Source organism: Canis aureus, chromosome 6, assembly GCF_053574225.1.
Source record: "Canis aureus isolate CA01 chromosome 6, VMU_Caureus_v.1.0, whole genome shotgun sequence".
NCBI classification, from domain to species: domain Eukaryota; kingdom Metazoa; phylum Chordata; class Mammalia; order Carnivora; family Canidae; genus Canis; species Canis aureus.
The window spans coordinates 71566931-71587061 of NC_135616.1; the positions used below are offsets into that span (position 1 = coordinate 71566931).

At 41.0% G+C, this 20131-nt stretch overlaps 1 protein-coding gene across 2 annotated transcripts in view; it reads left to right on the plus strand.

Annotated features, from left to right (window-relative positions):
- The window catches only part of KCNH1 (potassium voltage-gated channel subfamily H member 1), a 372290-nt gene that overhangs the window by 52825 nt on the left and 299334 nt on the right, over nucleotides 1-20131 (plus strand). The gene's annotated exons all lie outside the window — the stretch shown is intronic.

Sequence of the window (20131 nt, forward strand, 5' to 3'; positions counted from 1 at the left end):
ACACTGTTTTCCAGAGTGGCTGCACCAGTTTGCATTCCCACCAACAGTGCAAGAGGGTTCCCTTTTCTCCACATCCTTTCCAACATTTGTTGTTTCCTGTCTTGTTAATTTTAGCCATTCTCACTGGTGTGAGGTGGTATCTCATTGTGGTTTTGATTTGTATTTCCCTGATGGCCAGTGATGTGGAGCATTTTTTCATGTGCTCATTGGCCATATGTAGGTCTTCTTTGGAGAAATGTCTGTTCATGTCTTCTGTCCATTTCATGACTGGATTGTTTGTTTCTTGGGTGTTGAGTTTGATAAGTTCTTTACAGATCTTGGATACTTGCCATTTATCTGATACATCATTTACAAATGTCTTCTCCCATTCTGTTGGTTGTCTTTTAGTTTTGTTTGTTTCCTTCGCTGTGCAGAAGGTTTTTTTTTTTTTATCTTGATGAAGCCCCAATAGTTCATTTTTGCTTTTGTTTCCCTTGCCTTCATAGATGTGTCTAGCAAGAAGTTGCTGTAGCCAAGTTCACAAAGGTTGTTGCCTGTGGTCTCCTCTAGTATTTTGATGGATTCTTGTCTCACATTTAGATCTTTCAACTATTTTGAGTTTATCTTTGTGTATGGTATAAGAAATTGGTCCAGTTTCATTCTTCTGCATGTGGCTGTCCAGTTTTCCCAATACCACTTACTGAAGAGACTGTCCTTTTTCCAGTGGATATTCTTTTCTGCTTTGTCAAAGATGAGTTGACCATAGAGGTGAGGGTCCATTTCTGGGTTGTCTATTCTGTTCCATTGATCTATGTGTTGTTTTTTTGCGCCAGTATCATACTGTCTTGATGATCACAACTTTGTAATACAGCTTGAAATCAGGCATTGTGATGCCCCCAGCATTGGTTTCCTTGTTCAATAATCCTCTGTCTATTTGGGGTCTTTTCTGATTCTATACAAATCTTAAGATTATTTGTTCCAACTCTGTGAAGGAAGTCCATGGTATTTTGGTAGGGATTGCATTGAACGTGTAAATTGCTCTAGGTGGCATAGACATTTTCACAATATTTATTCTTCCAGTTCATGAGCATGGAATGTTTTTCCATCTCTTTACATCTTCCTCAATTTCTTTCAGAAATGTTCTGTAGTTTTTAGGGTATAGATCCTTTACCTCTTTAGTTAGGTTTATTCCTAGGTATCATATGGCTTTGGGTGTGGTTGTTAATATAATTAATTCCTTAATTTCTCTTTCTGCAGTCTCATTGATAGTGTACAGAAATGCCACTGATTTCTGGGCATTGATTTTGTATCCTGCCACATAGCCGAACTGCTGTATGAGTTCTAGCAATTTTGGGGTGAAGTCTTTTGGGTTTTCTATATACAATATCATGTCATCTGCAAAGAGGGAGAGTTTGACTTCTTCTTTGCCAATTTGAATGCCTTTTATTTCTTTTTGTTTCTGATTGCTGAGACTAGGACTTCTAGTACTGTGTTGAATAACAGTGGTGAGAGCGGACATCCTTCTCGTGTTCCTGATCTTAGGGGAAAAGATTTCAGTTTTTCCCCATTGAGAATGATATTTGTTGTGGGCTTTTCATAAATGGCTTTTAAGATATTGAGAAATGTTCCCTCTATCCATACAGTTTGTAGAGTTTTGATCAGGAATGGATGCTGTATTTTGTCAAATGCTATCTCTGCATCTATTGAGAAGATCATATGGTTCTTGTTTTTTCTCTTATTGATGCGATCTGTCATGTTGATTGTTTTAGGAATGTTGAACCACCCTTGCATCCTGGGGATAAATACTATTTGGTCATGGTGAATAATCCTCTTAATGTATTGTTGGATCCTATTGGCTAGTATCTTGGTGAGAATTTTTGCAACCATGTTCATCAGGGATATTGGTCCATAATTCTCCTTTTTGATGGGGTCTTTGTCTGGTTTTGGGATCAAGGTAATGCTGGCTTCATAGAAAGAGTTAGGAAGTATTCCATCTTTTTATATCCTTTGAAATAGCTTTAGTAGAACAGGTATTATTTCTTCTTTAAATGTTTGTTAGAATTCCCCTGGGAAGCCATCTGGCCCTGGACTTTTGTGTCTTGGGAGGTTTTTGATGACTGCTTCAATTTCCTTGCTGTTTATTGGCCTGTTCAGGTTTTCTATGTCTTCCTGTTCCAGTTTTGGTAATTTATAGGTTTCCAGAAATGCATCCATTTCTTCTACATTGCCTAATTTGTTGGCATAAAGCTGCGCATAATACGTTTTTAAAAATCGTTTGTATTTCCTTGGTATTGGTTGTGATCTCTGTTCTTTTATTCATGGTTTTATTAATTTGAGTCTTTTCTCTTTTCTTTTTAATAAGGCTGGCTAGGAGTTTATCTGTCTTACTAATTCTTTCAAGGAACCAGCTCCTGATTTTGTTGATCTGTTCTACAGTTCTTCTGGTCTCTATTTCATTGAGTTCTGCTCTAATCTTTATTATATCTCTTCTTCAACTTGGTTTAGGCTTTATTTGCTGTTATTTCTCCAATTCCTTTAGATGTGAGGTTAGATTGCATATTTGAGTTTTCCAATTTATTTTTTTAAAGATTTTATTTGTTTATTCATGAGAGAGAGAGAGAGAGAGGCAGAGACACAGGCAGAGGGAGAAGCAGGCTCCATGCAGGGAGCCCGATGTGGGATTTGATCCCAGGGCTCCAGGATCATGCCCTGGGCGGAAGGCAGGCGTTAAACCACTGAGCCACCCAGGAATCCCCAAGTTTTTTCCAAATTTTTGAGGAAGGCTTGTATTACAATGTGTTTCCTTCTTAAGACTGATTTTGCTATATCACAAAGATTTTGAACAGTTGTATTTTCATTTTCATTAATTTCCATGAATCTTAAATTCTTCTCTAATTTCCTGGTTGACCTATTTATCTTTTAGTAGGATGCTCCTTAACCTCCATGTGTTTGAGTTTCTTCCAAATTTCTTCTTGTGATTAAATTCTAGTTTCAAAGCATTGTGGCCTGAAAATATGCAGGGGACAATCCCAATCTTTTGGTATCAGTTGAGACCTGATTTGTGACCCAGTATGTGGTCTATTCTGGAGAAAGTTCTGTGTGAACTTGAGAAGAACGTGTATTCAGTTGCATTAGGATGGAAAGTTCTGTATATATCTGTGAAATCTATTCAGTCCAGTGTATCATTCAAGGCCCTTGTTTCTTTGGTGATGTTCTGCTTAGAATATCTGTCTTTTTTTTGTTAAGAATATCTGTCTTTTACTAAGAGTGCTGTGTTGAAGCCTCCTATTAATATATTATTATCTATGTATCTCTTTACTTTGGTTATTAACTCATTGATATATTTGGCTGCTCCCAGATTAGGGGCGTAAATATTCATAATTGTTAGGTCTTCTTGTTGGATAGACCCTTTAAGTATGATAGAGTGTCCCTCTTCATCTCTTATTACATTCTTTTGTATAAACTCTAATTTATCTAATATGAAGATTGCTACCTCAGCTTTCTTTTGAGGATCATTTGAATGGTAAATGGTTCTCCACCCCTTCATTTTCAGTCTGGAGGTGTCTTTATATCCAAAATGAGTCTCTGGTAGACAACATATAGATGGGTCTTGCTTTTTTATCCAGTCCATTACCCTGTGTCTTTTGATGGGATCATTTAGCCCATTCACGTTCAGAGTAACTATTGAAAGATATGAATAGTGTCATCGTATTACCTATACAGTTCCTGTTTTTATGGATTGTTTCTTTGGGCTCCCTCTTTCTTTTACAGGGTCCCTCTTAATATTTCTTGCTGAGCCAGTTTGGTGGTCACATATTCTTTCAGTTTCTGTCTATCCTGGAAGCTCTTTATGTCTCCTTCTATTATGAATGACAGCCTTGCTGGATAAAGTATTCTTGGCTGCATTTTTTCTCATTAAGTACCCTGTATATATCATGCCAGCCCTTTCTGGCCTGCCAGGTCTCTGTGGATAGGTCTGTTGTTAATCTGATATTTCTCCCCACATAAGTTAAGCATCTCTTTTCCTGAGCTGCTTTAAGAATTTTCTCTTTATCTTTGAAATTTGCAAGTTTCACTATTAAATGTCAAGGTATTGAACAGTTTTTGTTGATTTGGGGGGGGGGCTCCTCTCTATCTCTTGGATCTGAATGCCTATTTCCTTCCACAGATTAGGGAAGTTGTCAGCTATGATTTGTTCAAATATACTTTGTGGTCCTCTCTCTCTCTCTACCTCTTCTGGTATCCCAGTAAGATGAATATTATTCCTTCTCAAGCTATCATTTATTTCCCTAAGCCTTTCCTCATGGGTTCTTAATTGTTTTTCTCTTTTTTCCTCAGCTTCCTTCCTTTACATCAACTTGTCTTCCATGTCATTCACTCTATCTTCCATCTCATTAACCCTAGCAGTTAGAGCATCCAGTTTAGACTGCATCTCTGTTAAAGTATTTTTAATTTCGGCCTGATTAGATCTTATTAAGAGAATCTCTAGAGTCCTTTATGCTTTTGTTCAGAGCCACCAGTAATTTTATAATTGTACTTTTGAATTGTATCTCTGACATGTTATTTAAATCCAGGTCCAGAAATTCTGTGGCAGACAGTATTACTTTTGGCTCTTTCTTTTGTCCAGTTCAGAGTGGCTGTATGAGCAAGCAAGCAGAGTCAAAAATATCAACCACAACCTAAGTAAAATACACCATAGACCATTCTGAAGAGGTCAGAGACCAGAAAATAAAAGAAAAAGAAGAACAGAAAAAAATAAAACAAAGGGACCACTGAAGTGAAAAACAAATTTTAAAACAAAATAGTAAGAATAAAAAAACAAAAACAAAAGGGTTGGTGAGGAAGTGGTGATGAAGAGAGAATATAGTCTCCCTGAGGGGACCTAGAGGGTGATCCTCTAGGTTCTGAGTATATTTTGTTCTGTATGTTAGCAGATGCTCAATTCCAAATTTATATAAACCAGAAAAACTTATATAGAGACCTAACATCAACCACAAAAACAGAAACAAGATAAAAGAGAGGGGCAGATTGGGAAGGAAGAAGGAATATAATCTCACAGAATGAACCAACACATTGTTCCACTTGGTTCTGGGTGTATTTTGGTCTGTGTGTTAGAAGGTACTAACTTCCACCATTATAAAACAAAATGAGACAGAAAAAACAAAGAACAAAAAACAAAAACCCATAACTCGTATATCTACCAAAATTAAGTTGAATACATTGATGGGAATCAAAAAATGAAGAATATATCTAAACATGTAAATGTAGAAATATGAAAGTCAAAAAGGAAAAAGCTTTAAAACAAAGAGTTGGTAAAGTATTGTAGTTAAGGAAGGAAAAGAGAAACAATATGGGAAATTTTTTAACCTGAAATATAAATAAACTGTAATGAGAAAATCTCTAGTTCTATATACTATTTTCCCTCAGTCTTGGAGCTTTCCAGTGCTGCTTGGTCAGTAAACTTGCTCTTCCCTTGTTCTTCTAGCAGTTCTTCTGGGGTAGGGGTCTACTGCACTGGTTCTCAGGTGTCTGTGCCTGGGCAGAGATGCCCTTCCCCTTGCCAGGTGACCTGGCTCAGTTTCAGCTGTTTATCCTGTGAGGCCTTTGTTCCCTAGAGGCCCCCGCCTCTCCCAGGTGAACTGTGAAAAGAAGAAAAAAGTCAAAAAATGGCAGCGGCCAGATCTCCAGCTCCGGACCCAAGAGCTCCCCACGAGTACCAAACTGCAGTCTCCCAGTCCATACTGGCCTAGATGCTCCTGGGGGCAGGTGCACTGATCTGCAGAAATTGCAGGGTGCCCAGTGGCAGGAGAGTTCTTGCTGTCCTGTGCCCTCCTGGGGTCTGCTTCTCCCAAAAGGGAATGGAGGATAGCCAGCTTTGTCCAATTTGCTGCCCTTGGATTGAGGGCACTGCTGGACCTGCTCCCGGGTCTGCCTCTCCAAAGAGGAACATAGGACAGCTGCCTCTGTCTGTTGGCAGGCTCTAGGGTAAGGGGAGCTCCAGTGCTGACCTGCGTATGGGCTGGCTTCTCCCAAATGACCCGGAGGGTTGCGGAGTTCTAGCCCTTTACTGTGATCTGACAGCGGTTTGCAGTGAGCTTTCTCCCAGGTGCCTCTATTCTTATTGTGTCTCTGGGAATGTTGAAGCTTCACTGCCCCTCCTGTGATTCTGTCCTATTTCCTGCTGAGCACTTTTTTTGGGGGGGGAGGGGTCTGACATTATTTTAGTTTATTTAAAAAAATTTTTTTGTTGGAGTTCAATTTGCCAACATATAGCATAACACCCAGTGCTCATCCCACCAAGTGCCCCCTTCAGTGCCCGTCACCCAGTCACCCCAACCCCCCACCCACCTCCCCTTCCACTACCCCTTGTTCATATCCCAGAGTTAGGTGTCTCTCATGTTTTGTCACCCTCACTGACATTTTCACTCATTTTCTCTCCTTTCCCTTTATTCCCTTTCACTAATTTTTATATTCTCCAAATGAATGAGACCATATAATGTTTGTCCTTTTCTGCTTGACTTATTTCACTCCCCTGCTGAGCACTTTTCAGTCAGGAAAGACTCAGGTGCAGATTTTGAAAGTTCCTGCTTATCGTGCCCTGGCTTGTTGTGGATCCCCACCCCCCACCCCCTTTTTTCTTTGCCTTCCTCCCTTGTCAGAAGCGATCACTTTTCTCTCTGTAGCATTCCAGCTGTTCTCTCTTTACATCTCAGGTTGAATTCGTAGGTGTTCAGGACGTTTTGAAAGCTATCTAGGTAAGTTTGTGCAACCAGATGAATTGAGGACCCCTGTTCTTTTGTCATCTTGTCTCCCATAAACATTTTTTTATTTGAGCAATTCATATTATTAGAGGAAAAAAGATAATAGGAAACAAAAATCACCTGTTATCCCACTAATCAGATGGCTTTGTTATAATTCTTATATGCATTCTTTAACTCTTTTTGTTAAGTGTATCCATTTCTTAAAGCTTAGTAAGTACATTTTTTTTCATAATTAATATTTATGAGGTTCAGAGGTATCTATGAATCAACAGGTACATGTAATGTGGTTGTGTCACCATTTCTTCACTTTATATAATCATGAACATCTTTCTAGGCTAATGAATGTACTTGGAATAATTGTTGTTCTGGTAAGCTTTGTAGTAAGGAAAACCTGTGATGGTGTTTTTGCTGGGACAAATGAGAGGCTGGGAAGCCTGGATCAGGTGGTTCACTAGGCTTCACGTGCTCGAATTACCCTTACCGTAATGGCTCTGGTGGCTCTGCATCCAGATCACTTATTATCTGCCTTTGATGGTGCCTGGTCTTCATTTTTTCAACTCTGCCTGGGTGGACCAGTTAAGAGCATCATACCTTGCACACAGCCAACTTCCTTCTTACCCAGAGATGACAAGTAAGCTGTCTCTCTACTTGGTGTTGGCCACTCAGTTCTTGACCTGTGCTCAGATGACAGGGTCCTCTCTGGCCTGACTCCTGCCTCCTGGACCTCTAGGAGAAGAGTGGTGCAGCTCATGGGGGCAGCTGTGCCCTAGTGCACTGAATGTCAGATGAGTCAACTACAGAAGATCGACTTGTGGCATCCTGGCTCCTGGACCTCTAGGAGAGGAGTGGTCGGTGTAGTGCAGCTCACAGGGGCTGTTGTGCACTAGTGCACTGAATGTCAGATGAGTCAACTAGAGATGATCGACTTGTGGCACCCCAGAGCGTTTGCCACTAATGGGGATGCGAGCATTCACCTGTGTCATCTTAGAGATGGAGAGGCACTCGGAAGCCTAGTTTTTGGTTCTGATTTGGGCTCAGTATATCACTGAAAGAAGACTAAAGGAAACCTATTGGCATCCAGCCTGCACTTTTCCCTGTCCCAGTTGCTGCTTTTGGTTACTAAATCAGCTTCCTTTCCTGCTGCTCTGTGCCTTGCTTGCTCTCACTCAGCCACACTCCTGGTGTATGTTCCTCATACACACCTGGCTCATTCTTCTCTCAGATATCTGCGTGGTAGCTCTTTCACCAGCTGCAAGTCTTTACTCAAATGTCATTTTCTCTGGGTGGTTACCTGCATCAGTCAGGGTTCTACCAGAGAATCAGAAACACTAGGATATTTATATATTAAGAGATTTATTGCAAGGAGTTGCTTTATGTGATTCTGGGTGCTGGCTAGGCAAGTCCAAAATTCATAGGGCAGCTTGGCCACCTGGAAACTTTTGGAAGTAGCCAATGCCAAAGTCCACAGGTGGACTTTGTTCTGCTCTTAAAGGCTTTCAGCTTATTGGATGGGGCCATCCAGGTTATAAGCTATAGTCAGCTTTCTTGAAAGTCAGTTGATTGTAGATATTAATCACATTTACAGAATTCCTTCACAGGAAAGCTTAGTGTTTGATCGAATAACTGGGTACCACAGTCTAGCCGAGTTGACACAAGAAACTATTATAGTTTACCACTTGTCAGCCTGTCATACACATTCGCTTAAACCATTCTTGATCTCCAAATAAAGACAGCAACAAAGTCATACTTCCCATGTAACATGATCCAGTTATCCTGCATTTAACCAAAAATGTGCCAACTCTTCCCACAGGAGTGGATACAAAATTCTTGGGTAATGTTTACTCTTCACCTTGATATTCTATCACTTAAACACTGAGATGTAAACTATTATTAATACATCTTATGTTTGATAAGGGGATATGAGAGAGAAGAAAAAGTATTTGCTTAATATATATGCATATATTTGTTATATATATATGCATTATTAATAGGAAAGTAAAAATACTCATAACTCCTAATTCTCTCCTGCTCTTTTTCTCCACTTAGTACCTTCTAATGTCCTATATAGCTTGTTTATTTTTTAAATGATATTTTACTTATTTGAGAAAGAAAGTGAGAGAAAGAGCACGAGCAGGGGGAGGGACAGAGGGAGAAGCAGACTCCCCGCTGAGCAGGGAGCCTGACTTGGGGCTCTATCCTGGGACTCCAGGGTCATGACCTGAGCCTAAGACAGACACTTCACAGACTGAGCCACCCAGATGCCCCTATAGCTTATTTATTTATTCTGTTCATTGTTCATTGATACATCCCAGACACTTAAAACAGTGTCTGACACATAGTAGATGCTCATTGGTAGTGTTTGTTTTAACTGATTGAATGGATGAAAAAAGGAAATGATGTTAGTGTTTTTGTTGACCTCATCTGGCATAAATAGTTACTCATTGATTGGCAATATGAGGCAGACATTTGGGCCTCATCCCAGGGACTAGTTAGCCTGATTAGAGGCTTATGGATTTTTAAAAAAGATTTTATTTATTTATTTATTCATGAGAGACACGTAGAGGCAGAGACATAGGCAGAGGGAGAAGCAGGCTCCCTGCGGGGAGCCCAAGGCAGGACTCAATCCCAGGACCCTGGGATCATGCCCTGAGCTGAGGGCAGACACTCAACCACTGAGCCAACCAGGTGCCCCCCCCCGATAGCTTTTCTTGCCCTGAAGTCTGGTCTGCCAAGAATTAACATAGCTACTTCTGCTTTCTTTCGAGTAATGTTGTCTTTTTTCATCCTTTTATTTAATCTACCTGTGCCTTTCTATTTAAAGTATGTTTCTTGTAGACAGCATGTAGTTGGATCTTATTTTTTGATCCATTTTGACAATCTCTGTCTTAGTTGGCATATATAGACTGTTGATGTTTAAAATGATTATTGACATAGTTGGATTAATATCTGCCATATTTGTTACTGTTTTTTATTTTTTTCCCTTGGCCTTTGTTCCTATCTTGTCTACTTTTTCCACTTTTTGTTGTTTTAATGGAGTGTTTTATATGATTCTATTTTCTCTCCTTTCTTAGCATCTTAATTGTATTTCTTTTTTTTTTTTTTACTTTTTTTTAAGTCGTTACCTTAGAGTTTGCAATATATATTTACAACTAATTTGAGTCTACTTTGAAATAACACCATACTGCTTCATGGGTAATGCAAGTACCTTATAATAAAATAATCCTAATTCTCCTGATTCCTCCCCTCTGTTCCTTGTATCATTGCTGTCATTATCCATAAGCACACATAAGCATATAGATATACCCAGACAGAATCAAATACATCGTTGCTATTATTTTGAACAAAGTGTTATCTGCTATATTAGTTAAGAATATGAAAAAAAGAGTTATTTATCTTCACTTACTCCTTTCCTGATGCTCTTTCTTTACATAGATCTGAGTTTCTGACCTGTATTATATTCCTTCTCTCTGAACGACTTCTTTTTTAAAGATTTCATTTATTTATTCATGAGAGACTGAGAGAGAGGTAGAGACACAGGCAGAGGGAGAAGCAAGCTCCCTGTGGGGAGCCTGATCAGGACATGATCCCAAGGCCTCAGGATCATGACTTGAGCTGAAGGCAGGCACTCAACCTCCGAGCCACCTTGGGGTCCCTCTCTGAATGACTTCTTTTAACATTTCCTGCAAGCCAGTTAGTTCCACTGGTAACAAATTCCCTACATTTTTGTCAGAGAAAATCCTTTACTTTTGAAAGATAATTTCATGGGGTAGAGAATTCTAGGTTGTTTTTTTTTTTCCTTCTCTCAACTCTTTAAATATTCCAGTCTGTTTTTTTGCTTATGATTCTGAGAAGTTAGATGTAGTTCTTATCTTAGTTCCATATAGGTTATGTGTTTTTTTTCCCCCCTCTGGCTTCTTTCAGGATTTTTTTCTTGATCTTTGATTTCCTGCAGTTTGGAGATGATATGTCTAGGTGTGTTTTGTTTGCTTGTTTGTTTGTGTTTTGGTCTTGTAGCCCACATGGTGTTTTGTGAGCTTCCTGGACCTGGGATTTGGTGCCTGGCATGAATTTGGGAAAACTCCCAGTCATTGTTGCTTCAAATATTTTTTCTGTCTCTCTCTTTCTTCCCCTTCTGGTATTCTCATTACATGCATGTTACACCTTTTGCAGTTGTCCCACAGTCCCTGGATATTCTGTTATTATTTATTTATTTTATTGGTCCTTCTGTTACAGGATTTATATTCTTTAGTGCCCGTGGCTCTTGGTCATGACACTTTGAAGAATGAAGAGTTAGACCAGATGAAGCATGGTGGGCAGCAAGGCAAGGCTTATCGAGCAATAGTACAAAGCACCCGAAGAGGGAGGGGACCTGAGACAGTTGCCGTTGGGAATTTCTAAATGTAGGGGTTTAGTGAGCTCTTTTGCAGAACTATCTTAAGCAGCCAGAGTGTGCAGAGTCATGCCACTCAGGACTTTGGTCACATTATCTGTCTACCTATTAGGTTAATGTCCACGGGCTGATGGTCTTTTTGGCTGACATCTGGGGGCTTATGTCTTAGCTGCCCCTTGCTTGTGATAGTGACAAATGCTCTGTGGTTAATTGTTTTATCTGAGGACGTTTTGCAGAAATCATTTCTGCAAAGGCTGCAAAACAGAATGAGAGGGCAGTCCTGTCTAAGCTGCGAACAGGATGTTAGTGCTATTATATCTTAGCTGTCTGGACTCCATATTTTCTTGTTGGGGACTCTGGCCCTGACTACTCAACTGTCCAACTGACTCCTACCACTTTTTGTCTTTGCTTTTCAGTTTTGAAGGCTTCCATTAACATATCCTCAAGCTCAGAGATTCTTCCCTCAGCTGTGTTCGGTCTGGTAATGAGCTCATCAAAGGCATTCTTCATATCTGTCACAGTGTTTTTGATCTCTAGTATTTCCTTTTGGTTCTTTCCTAGAATTTCCATCTCTTTGCTTACATAACCCATCTGTTCTTGAATGTTACATTTTTCGTTAGAGCCCTTCACATATTAATCATAGTTGTTTTAGTTCCTGGTCTGGTAATTCCAATGCCCCTGCCATTTCTGGGCCTGGTTCTGATGCTAGTTCTTTGTCTTCAGACTGTGTTTTTGGCTTTTAGTATGTTTTTCCATGTTTTGAAAGCTGAACTTGATGTACTGGGTAAATAGGTCCTTAGTGGTGTGGAGGTGAAGTGTCAGGGGAGAAGCAGCTTTGTATGGTCCTGTGATTAGATGTTTTAGTGAGCCTATTCCTCTGGGATGTGAATTTTACAAATACCTCTAGGTATTTCCCCTACTTGGGCCAGACAGAATGTGCTGAGGGGCCCAGAATTGAGTATTTTCCTTCCTCCATGTCAAAGGCCAGAGGAGGCCAGAATTGGGTATGGTCCTCCTGCCAGGTCAGGTAGGCTCCATGAAACCAAACACATTGGGCTCTGGTTATACAGTTTCTCCTGAGGGCAGGCCTTTCTGAAAAAGGACAGAATGCTCTGGTGTATTTCAATATTCAATATTCTGGAATATTCCCTTACAGAAGCAGGAGGAGATTTTTCTCTGATTTTCACTGTGAGGATCTGGTACAGCTCCTAGAGGTAAAACTCACAAAACCACGACTGGTTCTCCCTGGGCTTTGTAACTCTCAGACTTGGCCATCCTGAGCCTCCAAGAGATTTGCCAGTTATAGGTTAGTTTTTCCTCTCTGATGCTCTTCATTCTTCTGGAGGCTTCTGCTCATGGGTTTCTTCTCTGGCAGGTTGTAATTCTTTTGTTCACCTGTCTGCCTCTCCAGTTTTTGGTGAACAGATTTGCCCTACAGTTTCACTTCTCCAGTGGATCCAAGAATTGATTTTTTTTTTTTGTTCAGACTTTTTACTTGTTGTTAGGATGGAGTGACAGTTTTGAAGCTCTTTACAACCTGGACTGGAAATTGGAAGTATTAGAGAAAAAACTCTGTTCCCTGGCTGTAGCCTATAGCTGATTTCCTGCTCAGTTTTGTCACTGTAGGTGCTACTGGTCAAGTGGAGATTGAGTAATAGTGTGGATTCCTCAAACCTCTCCCACTTCTAGGAAAAATTTGACACAGAGCACAAGTGGACTGGAAGTAGCAGTTTTGCTTTTAAATGGATTGCACATGGTATTTTCAAGGCCAACTCATTTCCCTGTGTGACTTCTTTCCTGAGCTCAAGCAATCTGGCTTTAGTCCTTGCTTTACTCCTCATGTCTCCCTCCTGGACTGATTGTAGGAAAGGAGGAGGCCCTTACTGTGTGCTAGGTCTGTGCTTCTCATCTTTAATACTCTGGACAACTCCAAGCAGTTTTAGAAACTGGGGCTTAGAGAGGGTCACTAACTTGTTCATGGTCTACTTGGCAGGACATGGTGGACTCTGCATTGAGAACCAGGTTTCTGTGACTTTAAACCCAACCCGTTTGGACCAGTTCCTTCTGTGCACTGTCTCTTCTTCCCAGTCCTGTGCAGTTACTCATACCAGGATTACTAGACTTTCTGGCTTTAGACCTGGTAGGGGTCCCTGATCTTCCTTATCACTAGAGGAGTCCTACACAAGGTGGAAGGACCAGGCCTCTCAGCCACCTTCTTGCTCAGCCGTGGGTAGGTGGGTAGGTGCCTCAGCAGAAAGTTGGGGTTTCATTCCTTAGGAAGTGAACAGAAGGCTGTCAGCTACCTGCACCTGCAGCTGGGTAGAGAATCCTTTCCTGAAGTGGGATTTGAGGGGGCTGATTTTTGAGTTTACTACCATGCTCTAATGCTTTCTGCCTTTGTAGAGAGCAAGGTCATGGTTGGTGTATGAGAGAGCATCACTTCTGCCCAGTGGGATTTCACTGTGGTTTTCATGTAGGGGTGACCCTGCTGGGGTTTGGTCTGTCTGGGAGCACTCCGCTGCCATGCCAGCCCCTTTCTCTCTCTCTGGAACCACCATGGGGAAGCCATGGACGGGAAACCACCTTTCCCCGTCACATCGTCTTTCAGTTCTTTATGAGGGAGCCAGGTCAAGATGTAATCTGAGATATGCCACTGTGGTGGCCGGAGCATGGGCACATCATTCAGCCAGGTCACGCAGGGTGTGTGTTCCAGCTCACGAGGCTTTCCATCTTACCATAAGGAGATAAAAGCTGTATGTTCTTCATATGTTCTGATACTGTGCCTCATGCAGGTGATTGGAGTGGTGGGCTGAAACAGTGCTGTGTGTTATAACCCACTTCGCAACTTACTCAGTTGTGTGATTTCATCTACGTCATTTCACCTCGAAGAGCTTCCATTTACTTCTCTTCAAGTAGAGGTTGTGAGTTCAAATGAGGATAATATGTACCCACATATTTGTTCAGGGCAGGGAAGGTTATGAATGCAAACACTTTGGCATATAGTAAATGCTCAACAATATTAGCTTAATATTAAGTCTTGATTTTTGGTTCATTAACTCCTTTTAAAAAAAGTTTTCAAAAGGGGCACCTGGGTGGCTCAGTCGGCTAAATATCTGCTAAGCATCTGCTTTCAGCTCAGGTCATGATCCCAGGGTCCTGGGATTTAGCCCCATCTAGGGCTCCTTGCTCTACCAGGAGTCTGCTTCTCCCTCTTCCTCTCCCTCTGCTCCTCCCCCCACCCCATGTTTCTCCCCTTGCCCCCATGCTCCCCCACCCCCGCCTCTATGCTCTTCCCTGTGCTCCCATGCTCACTAGCTCACACTCTCTCTCAAATAAATAAAATCTGAGAAAAAAATTTTTTTAAATTAAAAAAAGTCCTCATAAAAGGAAATACTGCCATTTGGGATAAGATGGCTGGACATTGAGGACAGTGCTAAATGAAACAAGTCAGAGAAAGGCAAATACTCTGTAATCTTCCTTATACATGGAATCTAAAAGCAAACAGGCAAACAAAAAACCTGAGCTCTTAGATACAGAGAATAGACTCAGAGAAGAGATTGGTAGCTGCCATGTTGGGGGTAGGAGAAATGGGTGAAGAGGTACAAATTTCCACTTATAAGAGAAGTAAGTCAAAAAAAAAAAATAAGAGAAGTAAGTCCTGGGAATGTAACGTAGAGCAAGGCGGCTGTCATTAACAATACTGTATCAGGTATTTGAAAGTTGCTAAGACAGTAGATCTTAAAAGTTCTCATCATAAAAAAAGATTCATAACCATGTGTAGTGATCATTTCACAATAGATAACATGTATCAAATCACCATGTTGTACACCTGAGACTAGTATAATGGTATAGGTCGATTGTACCTCAATAAGAAAAACTTTTCAGTTTTTGGAAATAAAGCATGCTCTTCTTTATCAGATTTTAAAGTAGAGGCATATAAAGTTAGAAGTGAAATGCCCGCTGTTTCTTGGAAATAACCATTATTAAACAGTGTGTGAGTTTTATTATGTGTTTATATATATTTATATTGTTTTTTTAAACAAAAAATGAACTCATACAATAGATATTATTTTCCAGTTTGCTTTTTTTTTTCACTTGCTAGTGTATTCAGGGTTTTGCCTTAAGAGTGGATATTCCCTTTATTGTTTTTAATGGTTGCTTTGTATTCCCTTGCGTTACTACATCCAAATCTATTTAGCTCTCCCCTGTTGATGGATATGTAACTTACCAATCTTTGGCTATTACGGATAATGTTTCAGTGAAGCTCCTTGTATGTGTATTTTTGGTTTTAATTTAGAAATCTTTTAAACATTCAGAGTAGTAGAGAGTAATTAACCAGCATTCCTTTATTTATAACATCTAGATAGTGATTTCTTACTTCAAATCCTTTCGTAACAATTAAAATATTAAAGATAAAGTTGAGGTGTTCTTTGAACTTATCCCTAGAGGTAAATCTCTATCCTGAAGTTGTGTGTCTCCTTGCTATTGATGTTTTAATATTTGCATTATTTATGCATTTATCCAGAAAACGCATGTAGTATAATTGTGCATTTAAAAATATATATGTGCACAAATGATATCATATTGTGATATTTTATAACATGCATTTTACACCCGATATTGATTTTTGAAAGCTTTTTATTTAGAAAGAATTACAGATTGGCGGGAGGTCGCAAAACTAGAACAGAGAATGTCTGCCCTTCATCCAGCTCCCCTCAATGATAGCGTCTTAAATGGCTAAGCAAAATGAGGAAAGTGACATGTGTAGAATAGTGTTAATTAAAGATCGTAGTTGGGCTCCACCAGTTCTTGCATGCATTCACTTGTGTTTGTGCCTGTGTGTGCATGCAGGGAAGGGTATATTTAGTTTTGTCAGAAGCTCTTAAACTACTTGCCAGTTGCAGTTGATTATATCACTTTATCTTCCTACCAGTAATCTAGGAAACATCCGGTTTTCTGCGTCCTTGCCAGCGTTGGCTCTTGCCGCTCTTTTCCATTTTTCATACTAATGAGCATGTCGTGATATTTCATCATGGTCTTAGCTTGCCTTTTAGTAAAGGGCTCAAGATGCTGAACATCTTTTCAGGAGTTTGTTTCCAAGGACATGTTTCCTGTGGTGAAAAGCGTATTCGTGTCTCTTGCCCATTTTAAAATTCAGCCCTGCTCACATTTCTTTTTTTTATTGCTGTAAACACATAGGCATACTTTAAATCTTCATTCTTGGTGGCTAGTTTCCTCTTGTGGTGAGCTTATCTATAGCTAGAGGCTTTGGTGGGAGTCCACTGGGTTCCCAGTTGCAGAGGCATCTGGATGGGGTAGTTGAGATTGCCTGTGCCATGTATCATAAAGTTTCACCTGGTGCAGGCCAGCTTTTAGCCCTAAAAGTTTTAGCCCTGGGGCTCCCCACCATGTGAGCAGTGTGAAATCTGCCTCCGCACTTGTGTGTGGCACAGGTTTGGGGTTCTGATTTCTCACAGGTAACCCTTTTTCTACCCAGAGTTCCAGACAGGTGTCACGTTTCCTTTCTCTGTCTCTGATACATTGTGATAGATGTCTTTTGCTTTGTGTTTGTGGATCAGCACAGCCCTTTGTCACCCTGGGCAGAGCATGTGTGTTCCCCTCCTGTCCTCTGCAGTGTATACCCTGTTCTGATAACCCTTGTTTTTGAAAAATGCCTGGACTCTTTGATTTCAGCTCCTTACTGGTTGCTTTAGTTTTGTGTTCCTGTTTTTTTTTTTGGGGGGGGGTACCTGAAGTTTGGAATTTTTCTATTTTTTTTCTGAATCTTGAATGTTTATTTTATTGTTTGTTTTTTTTTTTAAGATCTTGATTGATTGATTGAGAGAGTATGTGAGCAGAGGGAGGTGGAGGGAGAGGGAGAGGGGGAGTCCCAAGCAGACTTCCCGCTGAGCTCAGAGCCCAACATGGAACTTGATCTTATGCACCTGAGATCATGACCTGAGTTGAAACCCAAGAGTTGGACACTTAACTGACTGAGCCACCCAGGCGCCCCTTAAATGTATAATTTTTAGATAGCATCTCAACGTGTTTGGTATACCTGGAAGTTTTCCATATTAGAGCTTAGTTCGCTTTATTGATGTTGGCTCTCTAAATACTTGTGCTTGTGTGAATATGGTAGGGTGCTGGCAGTGACATTAAGGAGACAGAGGGTATACACATTTAAAACTTGGTAGAAAGTGCCAGAATTCACATGACAAGGTAGTACCAGTCTACACAGCCTGTCCCATCACATGTGCCATTTTCTTCTCTCCCCGTTACTGATAATTGGTGCTAGCAATTGTTTTACTCAACCTAAAGTTTTTAAATTTTATTTTTATTTTTTAAAGATTTTATTTATTCATGAGAGACACAGAGAGGGAGAGAGAGAGAGGCAGAGACACAGGCAGAGGGAGAAGCAATCTCCATGCAGGGAGCCTGACGTGGGACTCGATCCTGGGTCTCCAGGATCACACCCTGGGCTGACAGTGGCTAAACCACTGAGCCACCCAGACGGCCCTCAACTTAAAGTTTTAGCATTTTCTTTAGTTTTTAAAGGAAGAGCACTTAGTTTTTATGCATTGTGCAGAGATTTGATATAACATAGGGATGCCTCCCTTACCCGTGTGAGCATGCTGCCACAGCTGCCCATCAGGGCGACACGCATGAAGCACGTGGGGTGGTGCTGAGCCAGGCACCACCCCAGGCAGCAGGACAGAGATGCAGAGAACTGAAGTTTGCTTACGTGCACGGCCACGCTTGCTATGTGCATTGGCAAGTGATGTGTGGAGGCGCTGTCTGCTGCCGAGGGAGAGCAGAAGGCAGGTACTAGGTTCCCGATGAGTCTGTGTCACAGTCCCTGACTTTCCAGTCTCAAGGGCCAGAATCGCCGGTGGAGGCTGCCAGTATGTATGGGAGCAAAGGTGTTATCCTTTTTTGTTTTCTAGAAACAGACTCTGTATGCCTTGAAATTGAGATTTCCTCCTCCACTCTTTTTTTGCTTTCTGGATGTTGACTTCATTTGACACCTTTAGACTCGGAAAAGTGACAACACTCCAGGGATGCCTCACTGCGACGTGGTTTTCTCCTGCTTTGGAGAGGAATCAACTTTGACAATAGGAACTTCTGCCACAAGCATCTGGGTTTTGAGCTAATTTTACTTCTTGTGATGAGTCTTTTTAAATACTCTGAACTGTCTCAGTGCGGGATAGGCTGTGCTTGTAGGTAGTAAGTTTGTCATTTCCAGAGGTCTTTGGAGGACCACTTGATGGTAGTTTGAACATGAGCTTGGAAAGTGTGGCTGGGCCCATGGCCTTGTCCTTGCTTTCCAGCCCTGAAGGCCAGCCTGTGTCTGTTTGCTCCTTGTGCGCTCACAGTCTGTGGGGCTCCTTCTGGCCAGCACTCTCTTGTTTGAGGACTGGGGTCTTGTGGTGGGGGGAGGATTCTCGGCTTTTCTCCGAGGAGAACCATTTTGTGTATGTTTATTATATTTTAATAAGCTATTTATTCAAGACAAGCAGGGCAAAACCCAAATATTTGGTGATGCCAGAGATCAACTCTATATTTGATTTTGGTAAAAAGTTATAAGTAATCAGGTGAAATGAAGTTTCAGGATCTCTGCTTTGCTTTGGTCTTTTTCTTTCTCTCTCTCTTTTCCTTCCTTCCTTCCTTCCTTCCTTCCTTCCTTCCTTCCTTCCTTCCTTTTTCTTTCTTTTCTTTCTTTTCTTTTCTTTTCTTTTCTTTTCTTTTCTTTTCTTTTCTTTTCTTTTCTTTTCTTTTTTTCTTTTCTTTTCTTTCTTCTTTCTTTCTCTTACGAGACAGGATGATGTAGTGGAAAGAAAAGGGGATTTGGAGTCAGACTGACCTGAGTTCTCATCCAAGACTCTACTGCATTCCAGCTGTGTGGCTTTCTGAAAGTTCCTAAACCTCATTCCTCTTTCCTCATCCTCATGAAATAGGATATGACCTACCCCAAAGGTTGCTAGTGAGGATTTATGATGCTTTAAGACAAGTATGATCTTATTACTCCCTGCTTAAGAATCCTTTAATGTCATCTTGCTACTTCTTTGGATGAACTTAAAATTTATGTCATGATTTACAAGACTCAGCTCATGTCTCCAGCCTTATCTGGCTGTTCCCCACTCACTCCAAGCCACAAACTCTCTCTTGCCTGTGGGCCTTGCAATGGGCTCTTCCTCTGCCTGCAGATTCTTGTTCCTTCTCTCGGCTGGGCTAGTTCCTACCCATTCTTCAACTCTCAGTGTAGACACCTTTCCCAGTGTCCCTGGCCCACCTCAGGCCAGTTCAGCCTCCTCAGACACTCTCCTCACTGTGTGCAATTTCCATGTTGAGCACTCATGCCACTGGGAATGCTCTTGTTGAATATTTGCCTCCTCTGGTAGATGGAAGGTCTGTGAAGGCAGGGGCAGTGTCTGTCTTATTTATTCTTCATCTCTGGGGTGCCTGGGTGACTCAGTGGTTGAGCGCCTGCCTTCAGTTCATGTTATGATCCCAGGATCATATGATCCCAGGTTCTGGGATCCAGTCCTGTATCAGGTTCCTCTCAGGGAGCCTGCTCTCCCTCTGCCTGTGTCTCTGCCTTTCTCTCTGTGTCTTTCATGAATGAGTAAATAAAATCATAAAAAAATGTTATTCTACGTCTCTGCCATTGAGCACAATGCTGGCACATAGTCAGTACTTGGTAAAATGTTCATTAAATGAATGAAGCAGGAAAGAAGCAAGAACCTTGGTTGGTGCCTGACACTTAGTAGGTCCTCACTAAATGTTGGTTCCCATTCACATTAACCCCTTCTTCCCCTCCTGATGGCTGTCTGCCTTGGTCATGGCTAGCAGAGTGCTCTTTGTTTCTGATTTGGTAATGATGGTGACACTTTCATAACTCAACTTCATCACTTCTTCTCAACTCTTGAATTTAAAAAAATATAGCTGAAGATTTCAAAATAAAATGTTGAAAGAATTTCCCGGCAAAATAAGAAGAGACTGA